Consider the following 24531-nt stretch of genomic DNA (forward strand, 5'->3'; position numbering starts at 1 on the left):
TGTTGAAGAGTCATGCGTCCTTATTATGGCTGCCTAGGTCTTTATAGGGGCTTCCCTAATAGCTCAGTTGGTAAAGCATCTGCCTGCAATTCAGGAGACCCCAGTTTGACTTCTGCATTGGGGTTTTTATAGACAGTTTCACCTCCCAAACATTTCAACATGCTGTGATTTTATCAAGTACAGGGCAACACTGAGACCTTTATTTCATTTTATTCTTAGCAACTCCAAGGCCCCCTTTCTACAATGGCAAAGGGAGTAATGCTGTTAACCCTTGATAACTTTGTGAAGATTAATTTAGTTATATTACATAAATTTTCTAAACCAATAGGGAGTGCTTCATATATGACAGCTATTATTATCATTAACTTATTTTTGAGGATCATGTCATGACTACATCATATGGTCAGCACTGTATAATCTATGTTGCATAGTCAAGTGAAATTTCAAGTTCATAAGACATGTCTAAGTGTCTGGGAGGCATTCTGTAATTTTCTTCATATTGACATTGGGACTTACCTGGTGGTGCAGTGGTTAAGAATCTGCCTGCCAATGCAGGGAACACAGGTTCCATCCCTGGCTCAGAAAGACTGCACAGGCCAAGGGGCAACTAGGCCCATGCCGCACAACTACTGAGCCCACATATCCTGATGCCCATGCTCCAAAACAAGAGAAGTCATTGCAATGAGAAGCCCGCACACTGCAAGTAGAGAGTAGCCCCCTGCTGATTACAGCTGGAGAAAGTCCATGTGCAGCCACAAAGACCCAGTGCAGCCATAAATAAGTAAAGAAACAATTCTGACATAACTCTTGGTTTTGTTTTAAAAGGGTTTAGAAGAGATTCATACTGTATTCAGCCTCTCTCTGTTTTTTTCTCCTGTTAATACTTGCCCATGGTCTTCTCCTAAGGTAAATCTGATTGCCAGGAAACAGCCAGTTGTGAAATATGTCTCAATATGACTTGTATTTGCAGGATAGTCAATTTTACCCCAGGATCTGGCATTGCTCTTTCTGGTGAGGTCAATGTAATGCCAAACTGAATCACTGGCTGCCTCCCTTTTTCCAAAGAAAACAGGACAATTGCAAGGAAGCTTATTTGTTGTTGTTCTCATTTCTCAGTCTCCAATTTCATTTCTATCATAAATAGCATCAATTATCTGATGTGTAGCTGACAGAGCAGTTAGTTTGCCTCCAAAGCATCATTTGGTTCCACTGATTCAGCAAAACACTTGAGTATGAATGTGCCCCTGTGTTTATGGACTTCAATGCCTGAGTTTTCACATTAGCTAGAAAAGGTTATTTGTCTTTAGATTAATGATAAACAAGGTTAAGGGCACAGTTCCTAAGTTGTACTTCATTTGGAGCTTCTCAAGCTGGATTTAACAGATTGTAAGTTACAAGAATTTGGGAAAACTCACACATTTACAGGAGTCCAGTTACTAGTTAGCTCTTATTTATAAAGAAAAAAAAGGGGGAGCTAAAAAACATACTACTACTACTACTACTAAGTCACTTCAGTCATGTTCAGGTCATAGAAAAATCAGGAATCAGAACTTTGCACAGTAAGTGACATATGGTGAAGGGATAAATAATAGAATGAATGATATGATTTTCTGTTTATAATATCATCAAAGGAAATTATATGCCTTATGCTTAAATTTCTACTATGCTTGCATTTCAGATACTATTCTTGATTTTTCCCCCTTCACTTTCCTTAGAACTGCCTAAACTCAGAGTCTCTCTAACCAAATCAGCTAAGTCAAGCAAAATATTTTTCAAGAAAATGATTAAAAGGTGACATACAGTTAATTACGATAAAGAAATTTTAACTGGTGGGGTTTGGTGTTTTTTTTTTTCTGATGTAAATATTAAGAGAAAAAAGAACTCATTAAATGTTAAAATATTAAAAGGAAAAAGAACTTATAAAATTTTACCATACTTTTTTCTTTTCATAGTTTTCTTAGCAAAATTAGTAATTGGTGAAATAAAAAAAAAACAAAGAGCTAATCCATGTTATTTTTGTATTATACTCTAAAATATACAGGTTATTTCCTAATTTATTCATATCAAATCTAAGAGGAAAATAGACATTAACACCGACATGCAAAACTCCTCTCAATGTGAATGCCAATGTTCTTGTTTTGACGTAAATTACAAGGGTCTCTATGCAGAGATTTGAAATGCTTTTATCCGTGAATCAAGAAATCACAAAACTATATTTGTTGCATATATGTTTATGTAAATAATAGTTTTTAAATGCCCATTTCTAGTTTCCCAACACTATGAAACCCTACACCAAATAAATCTAGTAACTCACAATTATGTGTCTTGGCTGGCCAAGCATTTTATCATTTTAAAATAGAATATATTATTGCAAAAGTAATTGTAGTATTTTTGGCAGTTGTGTTTTAGTAATTGCAGTTTGTTGGTATCAACAGAGACTGGACAGATTTCAGCATAGCTCTTGCTAATATTTAAGGACAAAATAACTAGTCATTTTTCTTGTGTCCACAATATAATAAGCACCGTGTATTGATTTATTGAGCATTTGCTATGGGCCAGTTAATTTACATTTCTGTCCTGTAAGGAAGATGTGTTTGATGTCCAAACTCTGGGAGATGGTGAAGGACAAAGAAGCCTAGCGTCCTGCTGTCCACAGGATCACAAAGAGTCAGACACAACTTAGTGACTGAATGCAAACAATCTGTTAACATCCCCGTAGAGCAGATAGATGACTTTTACTTAAATGTATCAATGACGAAAGTGTGGTTTAGAGAGGTCACAGAAATGTACCCAAGTTAAAAAATAATAAAAATAAATAGGTGGTGGAAATTAAACCCAGTTATGTATGACTCTGTAGGCATGGTCAATGATAACTTCTTTGCTCTTTTGACTTAAGTTGGCCAAAATAATAATAATAATAACAACAATGATAGGAATAAGTAAGATGTACACACAGACCCTACATTTAAAGAATAATTGTATGTCAAACGGCTTATATATTTCTCTGTATTTTTCTTGAAAAGTTGAAGACAATGTGTTCTTTGAACAGTGTAAGATGCTTCCACCCGCTCTATGCTCCAGTGACTTGTGTGTAGGGAGTGTCTATTGAATCAGACCTCTTAGTCATGGGTCTGAGAGGTAAGATGTATACTTATATCATGCCTCCTAAGGCAGGTATGTGCCAATTTATTCATCATTTTATGTGCTAGATCAAAGGCTGTGAGTACAGTTCCTCAAGACAAAGGTGGTTTTCTTAGCAATGTTGAAGTAGAGCAATGTAGATTAGATGGAGTTTTCTTAGAATTGCCTTTCCTTGACCATTTCCCATGGGGGTTTTAAACCAGAAGCAAAGGCTAAACAATTTCGCTAAAGTTTACATCCAGGACAAAACCCAAAAATGCCCCAAACAATATGTATTCAGTTGGCCAAAAAGTTTGTTCCGGATTTTTGGTAGCATCTCCCAGAAACACCCAAACAAACTTTTTGCCCAGTTCAACAACTCTTCAGAATTATTTCACTTCAACCTTTTACCCTCATGTATTTCAGAGGAAAGCATTTCTGGGTCATTTTCACTTATTTCATCAAAATACTACTGAGTAATTCTCTTGGGCTCTATAAGTGACTTCAGTATGTCTGATTGTAAGCCAAGATGCTACAAATTAATAAATCTTCTAAAAATGCAGCTTTCCAAAGATATCAACTTTATTGGATGTGTTAAAAATCATGGGGACGTCCCTAAATAATATTTCACTTTGCAAAAGGTATTAACTGAAAGCCTGACAGAGAATGGCCAGCACAGATGCGCTGACAGCAGAGGGGAGGAGGAGGAGCCAGCTTTTACAGATATGGGGAAGTTTAATTTGAGATAATACATGTAAAATGAGATTGTATATAGATGTATATGGTACATATACAGCATGATGGGCTACAGTCCATAGGGTCACAAAGAGTCGGAAATGATGGAAGCAACTTGGCATGCATGATACATGTATGTGTATATATAAATAAAATCACAGAGATCAATAAGCAAAATCCACAGTTATTACCCACTAGAGTCATAGGCCACCAGAAAGTGTAATATTAAAACATACAAATTGGTGTGTGCCACATAAAAGATCAGTTTCTCCCTTAGTTTTGAGCACACAGCACAAGAAGAGCCCTTCAGACACCCACAGACAGCAACAATTGCTCTGTGAAGGAAAAAGACCCACCCTCACCCCTCCAACAGACTGGTAACATTCGTACCCTGACAAGCATCTCTCCGCAAATGAAGATATGCCTCTGAAACACTGGCTCACTTTTACCACATTGGATCCTGCAGTAGCAACGGGTATCTTAGTAGATAAGAACATACATTCCAGGTCTACACTGCCAGAATTCGAATCCTGAATCTGTCACTCAGAGTCAGCTACATACTTTGCAGGACCCAGCTCAGACTAAAAATGCAGGGTCCCTTGTCCACATATCAGGGAGAAAGTGCCATTAAAGACACAAAAAGATGAGGCTCTTCTTTTCTTCCACAGTTTCTCTTTCTTGTCATGGTGTTTTATTTGCAATTTAATGTCAGCCTACAATTTACAATTGTCAGCACAAATTTTACCATCCATCTTTACACTGTGTGATTGATACCAGTTTTAATGCAAATATAAAAGCATTTCAATAGTGGGCAGAATCATCAAAATCGCACAATTCATATTCCGTAGCTCCTATATGCATAGCTATCTTGTTCTCACCAAAGCAGTGAAAACATGGCACAAAACGGAGTCAACTGGTGTTTAATTCACATTTTGATGTGTGACCCTCCTAGCAACACTGTACTACTGATATGTAAGGGAGGATTGAAAGGAAAAGAAATTACAGGCATTCCTATCTTTCCCTTTCCTTCTGTGTCATCATTTCAAGCACCAGTTGTTGGCTAATACAGGGAAATAATGGGAGTAAGAAGGGACAGACTAGGATGCCTGGACATAGGCATTTTTTAGAATGCTCCTGCTTTCTTTCTGTGTTCAATGCCAGTTCTGGATGAAAAGACAGTGTTAGGAATTGGGCTCCCAATGACCGTGCTTAGTCATATCTATAACATGCTTGTACTGTACCTACCTCAAGTCTCTCTGGACCTCCACACGTGACAGATCCACTGGAATTCTGTGTTCATGGGAAACCACGAACACTGCATGTGAACTGAGCCAACAAGCATCTCCTATAAGACCCATTCCTCCTCTGCTCACATGCGTGATCTATTGCCCATCGACCCTCATTTACAAACACACGTTCAATGATAAAATTATGAAGAATTTAAGGCAGTGACAACAGAATGTTAGACCAAGCATGGCCCCCCTGAGCACAGACACGTGACTACACAGGCTAAACATTCATGAAGCCACCCCGGCACTTACTGGCTCTATGACCTCAGACGTAGTACTGAATCCCTCTGTACCTCAGTGTTTTCTCTTGTAAATTCGGAAAATAATTGTATCTAGCTCATAAAATTTGGAGAAGGCAATGGCACCCCACTCCAGTACTCTTGCCTGGAAAATCCCAAGGATGGAGGAGCCTGGTAGGCTGCAGTCCACGGGGTCCTGAAGAGTCGGATACAACTGAGCGACTTCACTTTCATTTTCACTTTCGTGCATTGGAGAAGGAAATGGCAACTCACTCCAGTGTTCTTGCCTGGAGAATCCCAGGGACAGCAGAGCCTGGTGGGCTGCTGTCTATGGGGTCACACAGAGTCGGGCACAACTGAAGTGACTTAGTAGTAGTAGCTCATAAAATTGTTGTCAAAAACAAGTGTGTTGTTATGTAAAGTGCTTGACACGGTGCCTTGGCATGCAGTGAAATATAACTAGTAGTCCTTATTGCTATTTTGTGATTCAGTTCAGTTCAGTTCAGTTGCTCAGTCGTGTCTGACTCTTTGCGACCCCATGAACCGCAGCAAGCCAGGCCTCCCTGTCCATCACCAACTCCCAGAGTCTACCCAAACCCATGTCCATCGAGTTGGTGACACCATCCAGCCATCTCATCCTCTATTGTCCCCTTTTCCTCCTGCCCCCAATCCTTCCCAGCATTATGGTCTTTTCCAATGAGTCAACACTTCGCATGAGGCGGCCAAAGTATTGGAGTTTCAGCCTCATTCATTTCCAATGAACACCCAGGACTGATCTCCTTCAGGATGGACTGGTTGGATATTCTTGCAGTCCAAGGGACTCTCAAGAGTCTTCTCCAACACCACAATTCAAAAGCATCAATTATTGGGCACTCAGCCCTCTTCACAGTCCAATTCTCACATTCATACATGACCACTGGAAAAACCATAGCCTTTACTAGACAGACCTTTGTTGGAAAAGTAATGTCTCTGCTTTTCAATATGCTAACCTGGTTGGTCATAACTCTCCTTCCAAGGAGTAAGCATCTTTTAATTTCATGGCTGCAATCACCATCTGCAATGATTTTGAAGCCCCCCAAAATAAAGTCAGCCACTGTTTCCACTGTTTCCCCATCTATTTCCCATGAAGTGATGGGACCAAATGCCATGATCTTCGTTTTCTGAATGTTGAGCTTTAAGCCAACTTTTTCACTCTCCTCTTTCACGTTCATCAAGAGTCTTTTTAGTTTCTCTTCACTTTCTGCCAGAAGGGTGGTGTCGTCTGCATATCTGAGATTATTGATATTTCTCCCAGCAATCTTGATTCCAGCTTGTGTTTCTTCCAGCCCAGCGTTTCTCATGATGTACTCTGCATATAAGTTAAATAAATTTTTTCATTAGCATCATCAATTTGTTTGGGAAGCATCAGGTTTTAAAGATATGACCTTGGGACTTTCCTGGCAGTCCAGTGGCTAAGACTGCACTCCCAGTACAAGGAGCAGGGATTCGATCCCCAGTCAGAAAACTAGATCCCACGTGCCACAACTAAGGCCTGGCACAGCTAGGTAAATTTTATTTTAAAGAAAAAGATATGACCTTAAAATGAGATTTAAGGATGATCCTTGAATTTTGTATATCCATATCATCCTTCTCAAATTGTCACAAGGATCCTATAAACATTATAAATAGATTTTCTCTGTGTTGGCATGATGACATTCTAGGCCAGATAATTCATTGCTCTTGGGTGCTGTTCTATGAACTGTAGGATATTAGCAGCATTCCTGGCTTCCACCCATGAAGATAGTAACCACCACTCCAGAGGCAAACAAAAGTGACTTTGTTGTTGTTGTTTAGTGGCTAAGTGATGTCCAACTCTTTGTGATCCCACGGACTGCAGCACACCAGGCTTCCCTGTTCTTTGCTATTTCCCAGAGTTTGCTGAGTCAGTAAGGCCATCTAACCATCTCATTCTCTGTCGTCCCCTCCTCCTCTTGCCCTCAGTCTTTCCCATCATCAGGGTCTTTTCCAATAAGTTGGCCCTCAGCATCAGGTGGCCAGAGTATTAGAGCTTCAGCTTCAGCACCAGTCTTTACACATTGCCAAAATCTCCTAGGAGGCAAAACCCCTCCCCCAAAACCCCCTCCCACTGGGAGTCTCTACTTTGTGATTATATGGTATGTATGAGAACATTTAAAGCTATTTTGCCAAACAAGTACATCCAGGGCCACATAATCCCCCAAGCATGTAGTGCAAGCTCAGCATCCTTACTATACAACATAGCAACCCCCCAAATGACATACTACTTAGATTCACTCTAGCCCTATAGCTCTCTACTTCTTCTTCTGTTTACCAAAGAGGCAGGATGAAGCTGTCTAAAAAAGAAAAGAAAAGACAGAAAAAGAAAAAAAAAAGTGGAAAAAGTCTCATTCAAATCTGGAAACTGTCAAATCTCTGATAAGCTGGTCCAAGAAAACAGAAGTGCATCGACTCTGGTTCCCAGGATGGAAAGACCTAGGAGGTATTATTGTCCAGACTGTGCACTCCACCGGCTGCCTCCTCCCCCGCAGCAGACACCCCTTGGCATGCCTCCGCTCAGACAAAGCCCTGATGGAAAGTAACATGAGGACTGTGCTGACTCCAGCGAGTTTGATTTATCAGGACTACTGGCATTTGCAAAAGCAAGTGGTCTGTTTGGATGAGATGTTTCCCAGGCAAAAAAAAAAAAAAAAAATCTGGCTTGATGATCTCTGCTCTTGAAGCATCTTAATGTCACTGGCAACAAAAAGGGGAATTCTGTCTGCAGGCGGCGCTAGGTGTTCTAGGCAAGTCTCAGTCCCAACTCCCATCACCTCCTCTTTTGCTTTTATTTCTTTAGGTGGGAATGCGAATAAACCCTCCCTCTCTGCATTTCTTGCTCTCACCTTCCTTACCACACTTTCCCCATCGCTTTCTCCATCGCGCCTCTCTCTGTCCCCCTCCCCCACCTCGAGGGCCACCCCATCTGTTTTCTGTTAGGAGTTCATTTTCAGAGTGCAGGCTGGTGGAATTCCGAGTTCAGACCCCCTCGAGTGATGAGAGTCCTGGGGCTGCTGAAGGTCCCTTGGCGCGGTCCCTGCCACCTCCCCCTCCTCCCCTCCCTGTGCCCCACTTGCCCTTGTGCAATAACATGCTGAAGCCCACATCTGTTTTCAATTCCATGTTCATTTGAACTGCTCTGGGAAAATGGAAGCTCTCACTGAAGACCGGGGTCTTAAAGCAACAGCATGAATACAAACAACTTTATTTGACCAACAAAGGAATATGTACATGTGTATAAAGAGAGCCTTTTATATCCAAGCTAGAGGTGTTTCACTGAAGATCTGTCTACTGTTGGTTCAGGATGAGGCAATATATATAATCAAAGATCCTAACTCCTTTATTCTTGGCTCTCATGGTCATCTTTTGCCCAATTTCCAACCTGGGAATGTTGCCTGAATTCCGCAGTTGGAATCGGTCAATCTGAGTGGATATTCCCAAGCTTCTCTCTTAGTCTGCAGTTTGCTGTCTGATCAAAACTGTAGATTTTTTTTTTCCTCATTAAAACATTAATGTGCGGGACTTGGTTATCACTTTTTCTCTCTAATTGCCAAATACAAGGTGTATCTTTTAGCAGGGAAAGCTAGGAGTGTGCTCATCTTTCAGGCAAAGGAAATGAATGATCACCTGTAAGAGATGATGCTGTCTTCAGTCAATATTCTGCTTCTTCTTAAGAAAAGTGTGTGTGTTAGTTGCTCAGTTGTGCCCAGCTCTTTGCAACCCCATGGACTGCAGCCTGCCAGGTTCCTCTGTCCATGGGATTTGGGGCTGCCATTTCCTTCTCCAGGGGACCTTCCCGCCCCAGGGACTGAACTCAGGTCTCCCGCATTGCAGGCAGATTCTTTACCATCTGAGCCACCGGGGGAACCCTGAGAAAACCCTGGCCATACTTAGGATGCCCTTAACTATGAATTATACATCAATGGTAACTCATAAGGAGAACAAATCAAAAAAAGCTTTGGGTACAAGAAGGTCCTAGAAAAATGAGTTTTGCTTTGCATCATTTAAAAAGAAAAAAAAGTGATAGAAAGTTACCACAGTAAAGAGCATTTGTTCTTTCAGGAACTGGGGAACCAAAAGTAAATAATTGAAAACATAGAGGCTTCCATCACTTCTGTATATACAGCCTGAATGCATATTCCCTGAATCATTGATTAACACCAGAGTCACAGGCACAGAGCAAGAAGGAATGGTAAAGAAGGCACCAGGCTAAGCTGGACACAGGGAATAGGCTTGTTTATTCATTAAATAAGTATTACATTAATTCTCTACTCATGCTTTATAAATCATATATCAAGAATTCGATATTCGTTTATTATATATGTTACATGTACAATGTATATTACCCTGACAAATATTTGTGGAATGATGATAAAGTCAGGTACCATATGGGCTTCCCTGGTAGCTCAGCTGGTAAAGAATCCGCCTGCAATGTGGGAGACCTGGGTTTGATCCCTGGGCTGGGAAGATCCCCTGGAGAAGAGAACGCTACCCACTCCAGTATTCTGGCCTGGAGAATTCCATGGACAGTCCATGGACTTGCAAAGAGTCAGACACGACGGAGCGACTTTCACTTTCACTTTCACTTCACGCTTGCAGTTTCTGTATATGTTACATATTGTCGTTTAGTCACTCAGCCGTGTTGGACCCTTTGTGACCCCATGGACTGTAGCCCACCAGAATCCTCTGTCCATGGGGTTTCCCAGGGAAGAATATTGGAGTGGTTTGCCATTTCCTTCTCCAGAGGATCTTCCTGACTCGGATTGGACCTGGGTCTCCTGCATTGGCAGGTGGATGCCTTACCAGTGAGCAACTTGGGAGGTCTGATGTTACATATGGGTGTGTCTTTGCTAGATAAACACTGGGATGATATATAATATGCTAATGGCTTTATATAAAATAAATTGATACAGTACATATATACTGTATGCTTAACATAAATAGGCTGAACGTATTGAATATGCACATATGTAATTATTAATATAGAGTAAAGACATTCATTCCACAGGCATTTATTTTGGCCATATATCTGACAGTTTAGAGTTTGGACTCTGGCAAAAAATTCCCAAGTTCAAATCTTGTTTATCCACTTAGTAGTTGTGTGGCCTTGCAAACTACTTGACTTATGTGGGTCTTGACTTCCTCACATGTAAAATAGATATAATGAAATTAGCTGCTTGATGGGGGTATTAAGAAAGTTTAATAAACTAATCCTTGAAAAATGCTAGAAGAACACTAGCATGTGAGGAGAATTTGAAAAGTCATACATCCCATCTGGGTGATGCTGGAGTTATGATCTAGTAAGACTGACAAGCAATAAAAGAGGGGTCAAGAAAGTAAAATCGGGGTTGAGGTGTAGGTGACAATGGTGGGAGACTTAGGTGAGATCCCATCATTCCAGTCCTGGACTGATTTTACAAAAGAATTCAAGAAAGGATCCCTAGTAACTAAGAAGGAGAACCACCACTGACTTGGCAAGAGTGACCACTGCTATTATCAACTCCTATTTTTCATATGGTTTCTTATCAATCTAAGGTTTTAACTAGTTTGCGTCTCACCCAATGTTAACAGATTTTGAGAAAAGATAGATTTTGGCATTTAAAATATTACCCAATATATTTACAATTTCCACAACAAATCTTATATCCCGCAAAAAAAAAAAAAAAAAAAAAAAATTACACAGCATTGACTCTGAAGCTGTTAACCTCATGTTAGGTTAATACCAAATTCGAATCCTAAGCATTATTGAGACCCTTTACAACCCTGAGCCAGCCTTCGGTTGGAACTTAGGTTGGATTCGCAGAAGTCTCTTTCTAATAAGAAGTTTATAGGGAGAGTTTATAGAAATAATGTTTTTTCATCATTATCCACCTATTTTTCAGCTAACTCTGATATAATTTCTGATATAATCCAACTTGTTAGTAAATTTAATCCTTCTCCCAGGCCCAGCTCACACTAGCCAAAAAAGTACAAAGGTTTTCAGATGAGAAACAAAATATTTGTCTAGTCCCAATGGCACCCCACTCCAGCATTCTTGCCTGGACAATCCCAGGGATGGAGGAGCCTGGTGGGCTGCAGTCCATAGGGTCACTAAGAGTCAGACACGACTGAGCGACTTCACTTTCACTTTTCACTTTCATGCATTGGAGAAGGAAATGGCAACCCACTCCAGTGTTCTTGCCTGGAGGATCCCAGGGACATGGGAGCCTGGTGGGCTGCCGTCTATGGGGTCGCACAGAGTCAGATACAACTGAAGCGACTTAGCAGCAGCAGCAGCAGCAGAGTCTGTTAGAGCTTCAGTTGTTTTATTTCAGGACTCATATATATACTCCAGACTTAATAAAAACCCAGTCCTTTAGCTAATTTTTGTAAAAGTTGATTTCCCAAAGGATATTGGAAGGGTCACTTCAGTCAGTCAGTTCAGTCGCTCAGTCTTGTCCAGCTCTTTGCAACCCCATGAATCGCAGCACGCTAGGCCTCCCTGTCCATCACCAACTCCTGGAGTTTACTCAAACTCATGTCCATCGAGTTGGTGATCCATCCAGCCACCTCATCCTCTGTCGTCCCCTTCTCCTCCTGCCCCCAATCTCTCCCGGCATCAGGGTCTTTTCCAATGAGTCAACTCTTCGCATGAGGTGGCCAAAGTACTGGAGTTTCAGCTTTAGCATCAGTCTTTCCAGTGAACACCCTGGACTGATCTCCTTTAGGATGGACTGGTTGGATCTCCTTACAGTCCAAGGGACTCTCAAGAGTCTTCTCCAACACCAAAATGACCTTGAAGAAATAGTAGTTTCTTAACAAAATCTTCATGGAAGAAAGTCATACACATACACAGACAGAGACAAAGACAGGAGGCAAGGTGAGAAATAAAAAAAAAAAAAAAAACAAAAAGACAATTCCCAGATTAAGGAAAGAGAAAAATATCAAAACTAGCTGCCCAATAAATCAAGAAATTTAATTCCTTAGCAAGAAACACCATGTGCTCAGATCCACAGCTATCTACCATGATAAGACTGGACAAGATGAGATCAGATGAGATAAAAAGATCATTGACTTGGATGATAATGAGCAACATAAATTGGAAAGAGTACACTCTTTGGGAAAGAGAGCTGAGTTTAGATATCAGATTTATCCCTTTCTAGTGATGTGACCATGAATAATGTGATGAATAAAATGAACTTTAGCTTCTCTACCTGATCTGTGCCTCCCTGAATGGCTCCTTATAATATTGACAGGGGTGCTCATTAATCTCTCTGTTCCATACCCAGCACATGAGCCTCATGACATGCATATCACCTGTCCTTACAGGACACAGCACTTTGTAGTAGAAGGACAATGGCCTGGGAATAAAGTAAGTGACCTTTCAGACACATGCCATCCACTGACCAGCTATGTCATCTTGAGTCCAGTGGTCTCAGTTTAAAGAAGGGTTAATAATACCCACTAGGCATTACATTAATATGGATTACATCAAATCATACAGTTTCTGGCCTATAGTATATGCTCAGTAGAAGTGGATTTTGCTCTATCCCCGGGGTTCTGAACACAAAGAAGTTCTAGTATGAGCTCTATTACTGCTTAATTTGGCTCCACCTCCTCTCTCCCCCCAAAGCCCCCTCCACCCAGAAAAAACCACTAGTGCTAAAGTACTCCAGGAATAGGAAACCTCAGTTAGGTAGAGAGGTAGGAGGGCTTTGTAGAGAGGGAAACAAAAAATGCTAGGACACTTCACCAGAGTGGCAGATACACAGATACCTTATTCCTCAAAATAGCTGTAAGCTTCGAGCCCTGGAAAAACTAGGGGCTTACCCAGTTTTCTTAGAAAAGACCCACATGCTACAAAAGACTGAAGGCAGAAGAAGGGGACGACGGAGAATGAGATGGTTGGATGGCATCACTGACCCAATGGACATGAGTTGGAGCAAGCTCCATGAAATGCTGAAGGACAGGGCATCCTGGAGTGCTGCAGTCCATCATGTCTCAGGGTCAGACACAACTGAGCGACTGAACAACAACACCCCTCCAACAATTCATGGCAAACAAAGGGCTGCCACCCAGCCCTTTAGGACTGAGGAGTGAGGGGAACATGTTTGTCTTCCAGGGATCCTTATAAAATAATTGGTGAGGGTAGTCTAGGGTTACGCTAAACGTATAAACTGTTTATTTTTGCAGTGCTGATTGGAAAGGCACAGAGAAGGCTAATGCACTTGGGTTCAGTGTTTATTCCTTCCAAGAGGCTGAACCCAGGGTTCATGACTCTGCAGGCATCCTCTTTCTGGAATACATATTCTTCCCCCAGTGACAAAAGGCCATGCCATGTCATCCCACTTCCTCTCCTTCAAACCCAATGGGTACAAGTAGTAACCATCATTCTTGAAACCCATGCCTGGAAGGAATTTGGGGAGTATCCACATGTGGGTAGCCTAAAAGAGTCTCTTGTGCTCATTCTCACTAATTGGTCCAGGGAGGAAGTGACTGTTTTCAATCAACTTTGTGTTACATTGAACTTGTCCCTACATCAGGACTTAATGAGGAAGATTTTTTTTTTAATGAACAAATTCATCAGAACTAATTAATAGCTTTCAGTCAGATTTCAGTTCAGTCACTGAGTCACATCCGACTCTTTGCAACCCCATGGATTGTAGCACATCAGCCTTCCCTATGCATCACCAACTTCCAGAGCTTACTCAAACTCATGTCCATCAAGTCGGTGATGCCATCCAACCATCTCATCCTCTGTCATCCCCTTCTCCTCCCACCTTCAATCTTTCCCAGCATCAGGGTCTTTTCCAAGGAGTCAGTTCTTCTCAGCAAGTGGCCAAAGTATTGGAGTTTCAGCTTCAACATCAGTTCTTCCAATGAATATTCAGGACTGATTTTGTTTAGGATGGACTGGTTGGATCTCCTTGCAGTCCAAGGGACTCTCAAGAGTCCTCTCCAACATCACAGTTCAAAAGCATCAATTCTTCGGCACTCAGCTTTCTTTATAGTCCAACTCTCACATCCATACATGACTACTGGAAAAACCATAGCTTTGACTAGATGGAACTTTGTTGGCAAAGTAATGTCTCTGCTTTTTAATATATTGTCTAAGTTAGTCATAGCTTTTCTTCTAAGGAGTAAGTGTCTTTTAATTTCATAGTTGCAGTCACCATCTGCAGTGATTTGGAGCCCAGAAAAATAAAGCCTCTCACTATTTCCACTGTTTCCCCATCTATTTGCCATGAAGTGATGGAACAGGATGCCATGATCTTCGTTTTCTGAATGTTGAGCTTTAAGCCAACTTTTTCACTCTCTTCTTTCACTTCCATCAAGAGGCTCTTTAGTTCTTCTTTGCTTTCTGCCATAGGGGTGATGTCATCTGCATATCTGAGGTTATTGCTATTTCTCCCGGTAATCTTGATTCCAGCTTGTGCTTTGTCCAGCCAGGCATTTCACATGATGTACTCTGCAGAGAAGTTAAATAAGCAAGGTGACAAGATACCGCCTTGACATACTCCTTTCCCTATTTGGAACCAGTCTGTTGTTCCGTGTCCAGTTCTAACTGTTGCTTCTTGACCTGCATAATTAATAGTAGGGACCATAAAAAAATCAGTTCACTTTTGTGAAGCACAAAAATAAAATGAAATCTGTCAAATAATGATAATAACAAGATTTAACACTTTATACATGCTTGGGCTTCCCAGGTGGCTCAGGGGTAAAGAATCCGCCTGCAGTGCAGAAGATGCTGGAGTTCATTCCCTGTGTCAGGAAGATCCCCCTGAAGGAGGGCGTGGCAACACACTCCAGTATTCTTGATGGGAAAATCCCATGGACAGAGGAGCATGGCTGGCTACAGTCCATGGGATCTCAAGGAGTTGGACACAACTGAAGCAGCTGAGCACACGTGCTTATTAGGTGCCTGATATTGTTCTGAATACTTTATAGGGGTTAATTTATTAATTCTCACAATGATTATCCTATGTGACTAAATATTATTATTCCTATTTACAAATAAACCAACAGAAGCACATAGAGGTGTCTTTGGCAAGATACTCCAGTGGTGCGACCAGGAAACATTTGGCATTGCAATTTACAAGGCAGCGACTCTGATTCAGAGTCTGTCCTTTAGACTCTGCTGTAGGAGGCCATCTTTTTATTTTTGCCAAAGAAGTTTATTAGAAAGAAAAGCATTCTAGAAACAGTAGAAACACAGCAAACCAATGAGGAAGAAGGAAGAAGAACAAATGCTGTTTGCCATTAAGCCACCAAGTTTTCACTCAATAAATAAAATCCCAAACTGGGCTGTGATTTCTTGGCCCTGAACAATTTCTAAGTCCTTAAACTGCTATCAAAACAAACTCTTAAAACAGTAAGACTGCATCCCTCCTGTTGTCCCTTTCAGTTGTGGTGAAGATGGAGATTGGACAAGAAAGATCCTTCCAGAGATCAGAAAGGGGACAATATGATTAGTTGACCAAGGAACTCCTTACAATGTAAGAGCAGGGAACCCTTTTAATTTTAGCAAATATTTGAGTCATATTTTATGTCACAACTAAAAGTATCTTAACTTTGTATAACTAACTCTTGAAAAAGGCAGGAATTGGAGTACCTACGCTCTTCACAGTTGAAAATCCAAAAATAATTTCTAATCAGTCCTCCATATAGTCAGATCCTCCATACACTTGGTTCATTGCATCTCTCTGATTCTGCATCTGTGGATTCAACCAACCACAGATAATGCAGCACTTCAGTACTTACTATTGACAAAAGCTCCATACAAGTGGACCGGCACAGTTCAGATCTGTGCTGTTCAACAGTCAACTGCAAATGGCCTCATATATTCATATGCACGTGTTAATTGCAGGGACTATAAGGTCCGTGGGGTCACTGGGAGTCGGACGCTACTGAGCGACTTCACTTTCACTTTTCACTTTCATGCATTGGAGAAGGAAATGGCAACCCACTCCAGTGTTCTTGCCTGGAGAATCCCAGGGACAGAGGAGCCTGGTGGGCTGCCGTCTCTGGGGTAGCACAGAGTCGGACACGACTGAAGCGACTTAGCAGCAGCAGCATCATAAGGAGACATATAAGGCCATATGAAGACATATCTGAAGTATGCTTAGAATTTCATGTTGTGAAGTATATAGGCAGGATTTTTCATGGACCACTGAACCCAAGTAAAAGACAGTGCAGCTTCAAGACAGGGAGTAACACTTTTGGAGGGGAATATAAAGTAAGACCACAGATGTAGGGAGGAGTCAAAATGTGTTCTTTGTTATAAAAGAAAAGGTATGCCTGGAGTAAACAGAATTCTTTGTGTGTGTGTTTGTGTATGCTCAGTTGTGTCCAACTCTTTGCCGCCCCACGGACTGTAGCCTGCCAGGTCCCTCTGTCCATAGGATTTTCCCATCAGGAATACTGGAGTGAGTTGCCATTTCCTAGCCTAGGGGATCTTCCCAACCCAGGGATCAAACACACATCTCTTGTATCTCCTGCATTGGCAGGCAGATTCCTTACCACTCGTGCTAGCTGGGAAGTCCCAGTCAGGATTCTTTAAGGACAATTAAACACTTAATTGATGATGAGTGAACCCATATGATGAAACAATCATGTCTTATTTCATAAATAACTAACTTATGCAAAATAAGCAGTTTTAGAAGTTAAGAGAGGTTGCCGTTTCTGCTCTGATCACCGTCATATCCTAGCAGATCTGGAACCAGTGTAGCAGAACAGCTGGAACATAGCAGGAACTCAGCGCTCTTAACCAGATGAGTAATTGAGTGGACATGCATCACGACCCTGACAGTAATGCAGAGCCCACCAAATCTGGATCCGTTCCTGGGGAAAATGTCCTTTTGCTAGGAGCTTCTGAATCCTCTATTTTGTCTTCTTTGACTTAGAATAATTGTTCTTTCATATTAAATTTTTTATTCCAACTACAAGATTTTATTATTTTGTTTCCATATGCAAGTTCTCCAAGTCCAAGACGTAAAAAGAGGACTTCAATTAACAGTTTTATGACTCTAGACTGGGAACCTCCAAAGTTAATTACACATAATTTAATTCTCCTTCAAAACACGTTCTGTAACTGATGAATGTAGTTGCTGGCAACTTGTTTGTACTGTTGCTGCTGTTTATATTTTTGAGTAGCAGAGCAAAGAGACTCTATATTTTTGGTAAGGAAGAAACAAAGGACTTAATTTAAAAATAAAACAAGGTCTCCTAAATCTTTAGGGTGGATAGTAGCTCCCGGTGAATTTTCTGAATCATCCTTTATTTACTCCTATTTTTTTCCACCATGTTAATTCCAAGTAGATGGTGCCAAATAGATTACACCTCTCCACTTTCACTTCTTCCTATTAGAAGCAATGTAAAACAATTATGCAGGAATATCTGAAAAACTCTCACCACAAAGTATTTTTATTTTTTTAAGAAGCAGGACAAATCTTATTTAACATCAAATAATAAACAAAACTTTATTAATGTAGTTTGGAGGCTTTTAGCATTAAAGTCTGAAAAGCACAAGAATATAGTATGAAAATTAAAAAAGAAGCTTGGAAAGTTTGACAAAGAAGCAATTAGAAGTTCTAGATATTAAAATAGTAATTTTAAAAATCCAATAATGGCTGAAAAAAACAGGTTAGACTAAAAGAAATATGGAACTAATCAATTTTATAATATATAATAAATATTAAAAGAAAACAAATAGAAAATTAAAATATAGTGCTAAGTAATGTGATAATAAATCCAAATATATCATTTATGAAAATAAATTGATTATACTTTCTAAAGACAAAGATCCTTAGGTAAGGTTTAATCATCAAGTTATATATTTTGCTTCTATTATGATCAAACAGACATATCCCCTTGCTTATAATAGCTTAAATCTGGCGGGGGGGGAACACATAAACCAAATATCTCAAGGCAGAATTTGAAAGGGAGCCAAACCTGAAAGAATAGAGCAGAATGGTATAAATTTATATTGGTAACGTTGAGAGTGACTAGAGTCTTCACAACATATTAGGAAACTTAGAAACCTAAGGAAAACTTGATATTTATCTGCCCTGAAGAAAAAGAAAAGAAAATTATAGATACCTAGAGCCACTATGGGATATAGAAAAGAAAGAGTGAGATAAATCCCAAATTCTATGTGTTAACTCTGCTAAGGCTCTAGTTTATGCTTTAAGTATGTATATACAGAGCAAAAAGCAAGCAATTCAGTTTATGATAAAATAACTGACCTGCTATATGAACTACCAAGAGACAAATTTTATAGTCTAGGTGCACAAAGTTAATTGCTTGGTAAATAATTTTTTTAATTTGTAAGGTACATGCTGCTGCTGCTGCTAAGTCACTTCAGTCGTGTCCGACTCTTTGCGACCCCATAGACAGCAGCACACCAGGCTCCTCTGTCCTTGGGATTCTCCAGGCAAGAACACTTGAGTGGGTTGCCATTTCCTTCTCCAGTGCATGCATGCATGCTAAGTTGCTTCAGTCGTGTCCGACTCTGTGCAACCGTACGGACAGTAGCCCACCAGGATCCTCTGTCCACAGGATTCTTTAGGCAAGAACACTGTAGTGGGTTGCCATTTCCTTCTCCATGTAAGGTACATATCATAATTAAAATTAACTATCATAATTAAAATTAACTATCATAATAAAAAGATACTTGCTCCTTGGAAGGAAAGCTATGACAAACCTAGACAGCATATTAAAAAGCAGAGACATCACTTTGCTGACAAAGGTCCGTCTGAACAAAGCTATGGTTTTTTCAATAGTAGTTATGGATGTGAGAGTTGGACCACAAAGAAGGCTGAATGCTGAAGGATAGATGCCTTTAAATTGTGGTGCTGGAGAAGACTCTTGAGAGTCCGTTAGACAGCAGGGAGATCAAACCAGTCACTCCTAAAGGAAATCAACCCTGAATATTAATTGGAAGGACTGATGCTGAAGCTGAAGCACCAATATTTTGTCCAGCTGATGCAAACAGCTGACTCATTGGAAAAGACCCTGATGCTAGGGAAGACTAAAGGCAAAAGGAGAAGGGGAATGAGATGGTTAGATAGTGTTACTGACTCAAAGGGTATGAATCTGAGCAAACTACAGGAGATAGTGAAGGATGGGGAAACCTGGAGCGTTGCAGTCCATGGGGTTGCAAAGAGTCGGGCACGACTTACCAACTGAACAACATCAACTACATATCAAAATCCAGAGATTCAACCATATAACATTCACAATAGTCAGGATACAGTACAAATTGCTCAACACATAAAGAATAAGAGAAATGAAACCCACTCAAAGAGTATTATTCAAAGCCAATCCCAAGGTAACAGATATTTGAATAAGCAGACCAAGATGTAAAATCAGTGTACAAGTATGCTTTATGAGATTTTTTAAAAAATGCCACTGATAAAAAAAGACAAAACATCTGGAGAAATAAAACTAAATGGATATGTTTAATTAAAAAATACAACATCAGGATTGACATGCACACACTTCCGTATGTAAAATGGATAACTAACAAGGAACTAATGTATAGGACAGGGAACCCTGCTCAATGTTATGAAACAACTCGAATGGGAAAAGAATTTGAAAAAGAATATATACACGGGTACATGAATCACTTTGCTCTACACCTGAAACTAACACAACATTGTTAATCAACTGTAGTCTGTGTGCGCTGGGCTCCACAGCAGGAGAAGCCACAGCAACAAGAACTCTGAGCACTGCGGCTAGAGAGCAGCCCTCAGTCTCCGCAACTAGAGAGAGGCTCCCACGCAGCAGTGAAGACCCAACATAGCCCAAAACAAATAGATAAATAGAATTTCTTTAAATGTCAACACAACACTGTAAGTCAACTATACCCCAATACAATTTTTTTTTAATTATATCTTAATAAGATGAAAACTAAAAAATTAGTATGATATCCAGAATAAACAAGTTTCTGGGTGATTTTTACCAAGTAATGGAGAAAACAGAGGATCATTAGGATAAATCACAATGATCTAATCTGAAGAACACAGAGGAAAAGGATAGAGGGAAAGAAATCTTAAAGACAATATAAGGGGGACAATATTAGCGATCCTAACATTTTCCAGTGGTCATGTATGGATGTGAGAGTTGGACGGTAAAGAAAGCTGAGTGCTGAAGAATTGATGCTTTTGAACTGTGGTGTTGGAGAAGACTCTTGAGAGTCCCTTGGACTGTAAGGAGATCCAACCAGTCCATCCTAGAGGAGATCAATCCTGGGTGTTCATTGGAAGGACTGATGCTGAGGCTGAAACTCCAATACTTTGGCCACCTCATGCAAAGCGTTGACTCATTGTAAAAGACCCTGATGCTGGGATGGATTGGGAGCAAGAGGAGAAGGGGACAACAGAGGATGAGATGGCTGGATGGCATCACTGCCTCAATGGATGTGAGTCTGAGTGAACTCTGGGAGTTGGTGATGGACAAGGAGGCCTGGCATGCTGCGATTCATGGGGTCGCAGAGTCAGACATGACTGAGCGACTGAACTGAACTGAACATTGTTACACACACACACACAAACCAGTACGGAGTTTCTGTAAAAAATTAAGAATATAACTAACATAGGACCCAACACCTCAATTCCACTACTGGGTGTACATCCATAGGAAATGAAATCAGCATCTTAAAGAAGTATCAACATCTCATGAATTATTCAGAGCATTATTCATAGTAGCTAAGATATGGAAACAGCATAAGTAAAGAGAATAATGGGTAAAGAAAATGTGAAAAATCATTCTTTTCATATATATAAATAAAATTAATATAAATATATATGGAATATTATTCAGCCTTTTAAAACGAAGGAAATCTTGATATCTGTCTAAACATGGATGAACTCTGGAAACATTATACTAAGTGAAATAAGTCAGGCACAGAAAAAGAAGTATTGTATGATCTCACCTCTGTGTGGAATAAAAAAAAAAAAAAGTCAAACTTGAACTTTTCAGGTAGTCCAGTGGTTAAGACTGTAGTCTTCCACTTCAGAGGGCGCAGGTTCAGTCCCTGGTCAGTGAAGTTGTGCCTGCTGTAGGCTGTGACCCCAAACAAACAAAAAATGTCAAACTCATAGTGAGTTTTAGAGGTTGTGGACCCTTTCACAATCTTGATCATGGTGATAGCATCATGGATGTACACATAAGTCAAAACGTATCAAACTGTACATTTGAAAACAAAAATCTACAAGCCACGCCAGTGTGCTCAGGCTTGACGGCAAGTTCAGCTAAACTGTCAGATAATAACTAGTCTCTATTCTAGAAATCACTTCAGGCAGCAGAAGACGTAATCCTCAAATCATTTAACAAGGCTAATATCTTGAAGCAATACTTGGATGAGACAGCATGAGAACAGAGAAAGGTAAGTTATACCAGGATTTAGAGCAGATAGATACTTTGCTATGGGTCCTCAGCTGAGTAAAAGGCCCTAAAAGGCATTGAGCAGCGTGTCCTGAGCAGTGAGATTTACGAGGGCTGCTGAAATGCACTGTGGTCCCAGGGACAGAGCAGACCTCGGCTCCTCCCACTGTATGCGGTCCAGCTGTTCTTCCCTGGAGGTTCACCGAGCAACCCACTGTTTGGAGACAATTTAATTGTAACGAGCCCTCATGGCTAAGTGGTCTTTTATTAGCCTAAATGGAGTCCCCTGCATCAGAGGGGCCACCTTCCCCCAAGTCCTTCCCTATTAAAGTGAAATATGGTTTTAATATAGTCACACCTGGGGGAAGTACTCTCCAAGTCAGTGGTCCTGGATGCCCATTCTCCCCCATTTAAGACTGCCTCCTATTTCTTTATTCCTCGGGGCTGGGTTTGGCAGGTTTTTGAATCATTACATTGGTTTTAAAGGAAATAGAAACATCGCAGACAAAAAGCAAAATCACTGGAACTTATGTGCTTTGAAACTGACTTCAGTCATAATTGCAAAACAAAAAAAGAGAGAGAGAGGAGAGCCGGAAAAGAAACAACAGCCCATGCAAACAAGTTTTAGAACTTCTTTACTCAGTATAAATAATAAATTATATTATAAAAAGTACACTGGGGAAACAGAAGGATAAATAACTCCATCAGATACTTGTTTTAATGTCTCCCTGGGACCGAGAAGCTTAGAAAGCCTACAATGGGCAAGAGAATGTTGGTCTCAGTAGCCGAGCATGGATGGGGGTTTTAGAAAGACTGTTAGTAAGGAAAAAACTTCCAAAACTCCACTTTGATTTCTGAGGTAAATTAGGCAACCAGAGATAGAAAGTAAAACTCATTCAATGCACACGTCACACATAAAATATTTCATCCACTCCGTAAAGAACTCCTCCACACTCTTATACTTGGACCTATCTAGCTGCCCTGTGGGGAATCGAAACAATGTGTTCAATCAATAAATTAACTTCTCCATTCTCAACTGTGTCACAAAGGCTCAGAGCAGTAAATAACTTTGGAAAGGTCACACAGCTCTTGGACTCCAAAGTCCGTGCTCTGCGTGTTTACGCTTTGAAAATCAGTGAGAGAGGTCACATCTCCATTTCTTTAGAATCTTTGGCCAGTCTTTAATCTGGAGCTGTCTTTGACATTTCCAGTCTCCTCCTGTATTTGAAAGTAGTCAAGGGTATGGTCAAAATGAGTCACTTAATACCTCCCCCTTACTCCACCTCTTCTACAATCAAATGTCTTTTGACATATGTAAATTCCAGAGGAAGTTGTAGCCACTGACCCATATCTGCAGTCCTATATAATTTTTATGGTTGCAAAGTTCAAAATATCCCCCACTATCACCTTAAAATACACAGTGCTACATGGAGATCTGACTCTATAGGGACCAGTAAGTATCTTTGAGCTGTGCCTTGGGGAATTCCCTATAGTTTTCATTTCCTCCTACATAGCTTGGGAGTTCTACCTGCAGAGAAAAAACACAGACAAACAAGAAAAAAAAAAAAAAAAAACTGGTGAAATCCAAATACCTAATTCCACCAGAAAAAAAGAGAGACAGACAGACACACTGAGAGTGAGAGAAGTTCTTTAATTCCTTTGATTTACTATCTGAACTTTCAGGTCAAATTCCACACTCCTTTTTCCACACATTGATTGCAACCTTTTCCTTTTTTTGTTGTTATTTCAAAAGTTGGTTTGTCTTTTTTTTTTTTTCTTTTATCCCCCCCTGCTTTACTAAGGTATAATTGACAAACTAATATTGTGTATAATGGCTTCCCAGGCGGCTCAGTGGATAAAGAACTTGCCTGCAATGGTTTCCATTCCTGGGTCTGGAAGATCCCCTGGAGGAGGGCATGGTAACCCACTCCAGTATTCTTCACTGAAGAATCCCATGGACAGAGGAGCCTGCTGGGCTACAGTCGATGGGGTTACAGAGTCAGACACAACTGAGTGACTGAGCACAGCACAGGATATATAATACATGTGATGACTTGATATATGCATATTTTGTGAAAAGGTTACCACAATAAAGTTAATTAACACATCTATCATCTAAGAGTTTCTTTTTTTTTTTCTTCTCCTAGTGCGATGAGAGCATTGAAGATTGACTCTCTTAGCAAATTTCAAGTAGATACTGGACTGTTAACTATAGTCACTGCAGCGCAAATCAATTTCCTAGAATTTATCCATCTTCTGTCCAACAGTGTGTATCCTTTGCCCAAGCTCTTCCCATTTTCCCCACCCATCAGCCCTGGGAACAACTGTTCTACTCTCTGTTTCTATGCGCTCAACTCTTTTATATTTCACATATAAATAAAATTTTACAGTATTTCTCGTTCCCTGTCCAGCTAATTTTACTTAGCATAATATAATCATTTCATCCATGTTGTTGCAAATGACAAGGTTCCTTTCTTTTTACAGCTAAATAATATTCATATATATGTGATGAAATGAAATAAATACGTATTTTACATTTTCTTTACTTATTCACTTATTGACAGACACTAAAGCTGTTTCTGTGCGTACCTGCTAAATTGTTTTAGTCGTATCCAACTCTGTGTGACCCTATGGACTGTAGCCCACCAGGCTCCTCTGTCCATGGAATTCTCCAGGCAGGAACACTGGAGTGGGTTGCCATTTTCTCCCCAGGGGATCTTCCCAATCCA

At 40.3% G+C, this 24531-nt stretch overlaps 1 long non-coding RNA gene across 2 annotated transcripts; it reads left to right on the plus strand.

Annotated features, from left to right (window-relative positions):
* Positions 1-1501: 1501 nt before the first annotated feature.
* Positions 1502-23913, plus strand: LOC132658360 (uncharacterized). 2 transcript variants are annotated; one of them, XR_009597894.1, is made up of 2 exons: positions 1502-1559; positions 23646-23913. It is a non-coding gene; the product is annotated as an uncharacterized LOC132658360 (long non-coding RNA). The 2 variants fall into 2 exon arrangements; XR_009597893.1 differs by lacking the exon at positions 1502-1559 and adding an exon at positions 15134-15334.
* Positions 23914-24531: the final 618 nt, after the last annotated feature.

The sequence above is a fragment of the Ovis aries genome, chromosome 21 (assembly GCF_016772045.2).
Source record: "Ovis aries strain OAR_USU_Benz2616 breed Rambouillet chromosome 21, ARS-UI_Ramb_v3.0, whole genome shotgun sequence".
NCBI classification, from domain to species: domain Eukaryota; kingdom Metazoa; phylum Chordata; class Mammalia; order Artiodactyla; family Bovidae; genus Ovis; species Ovis aries.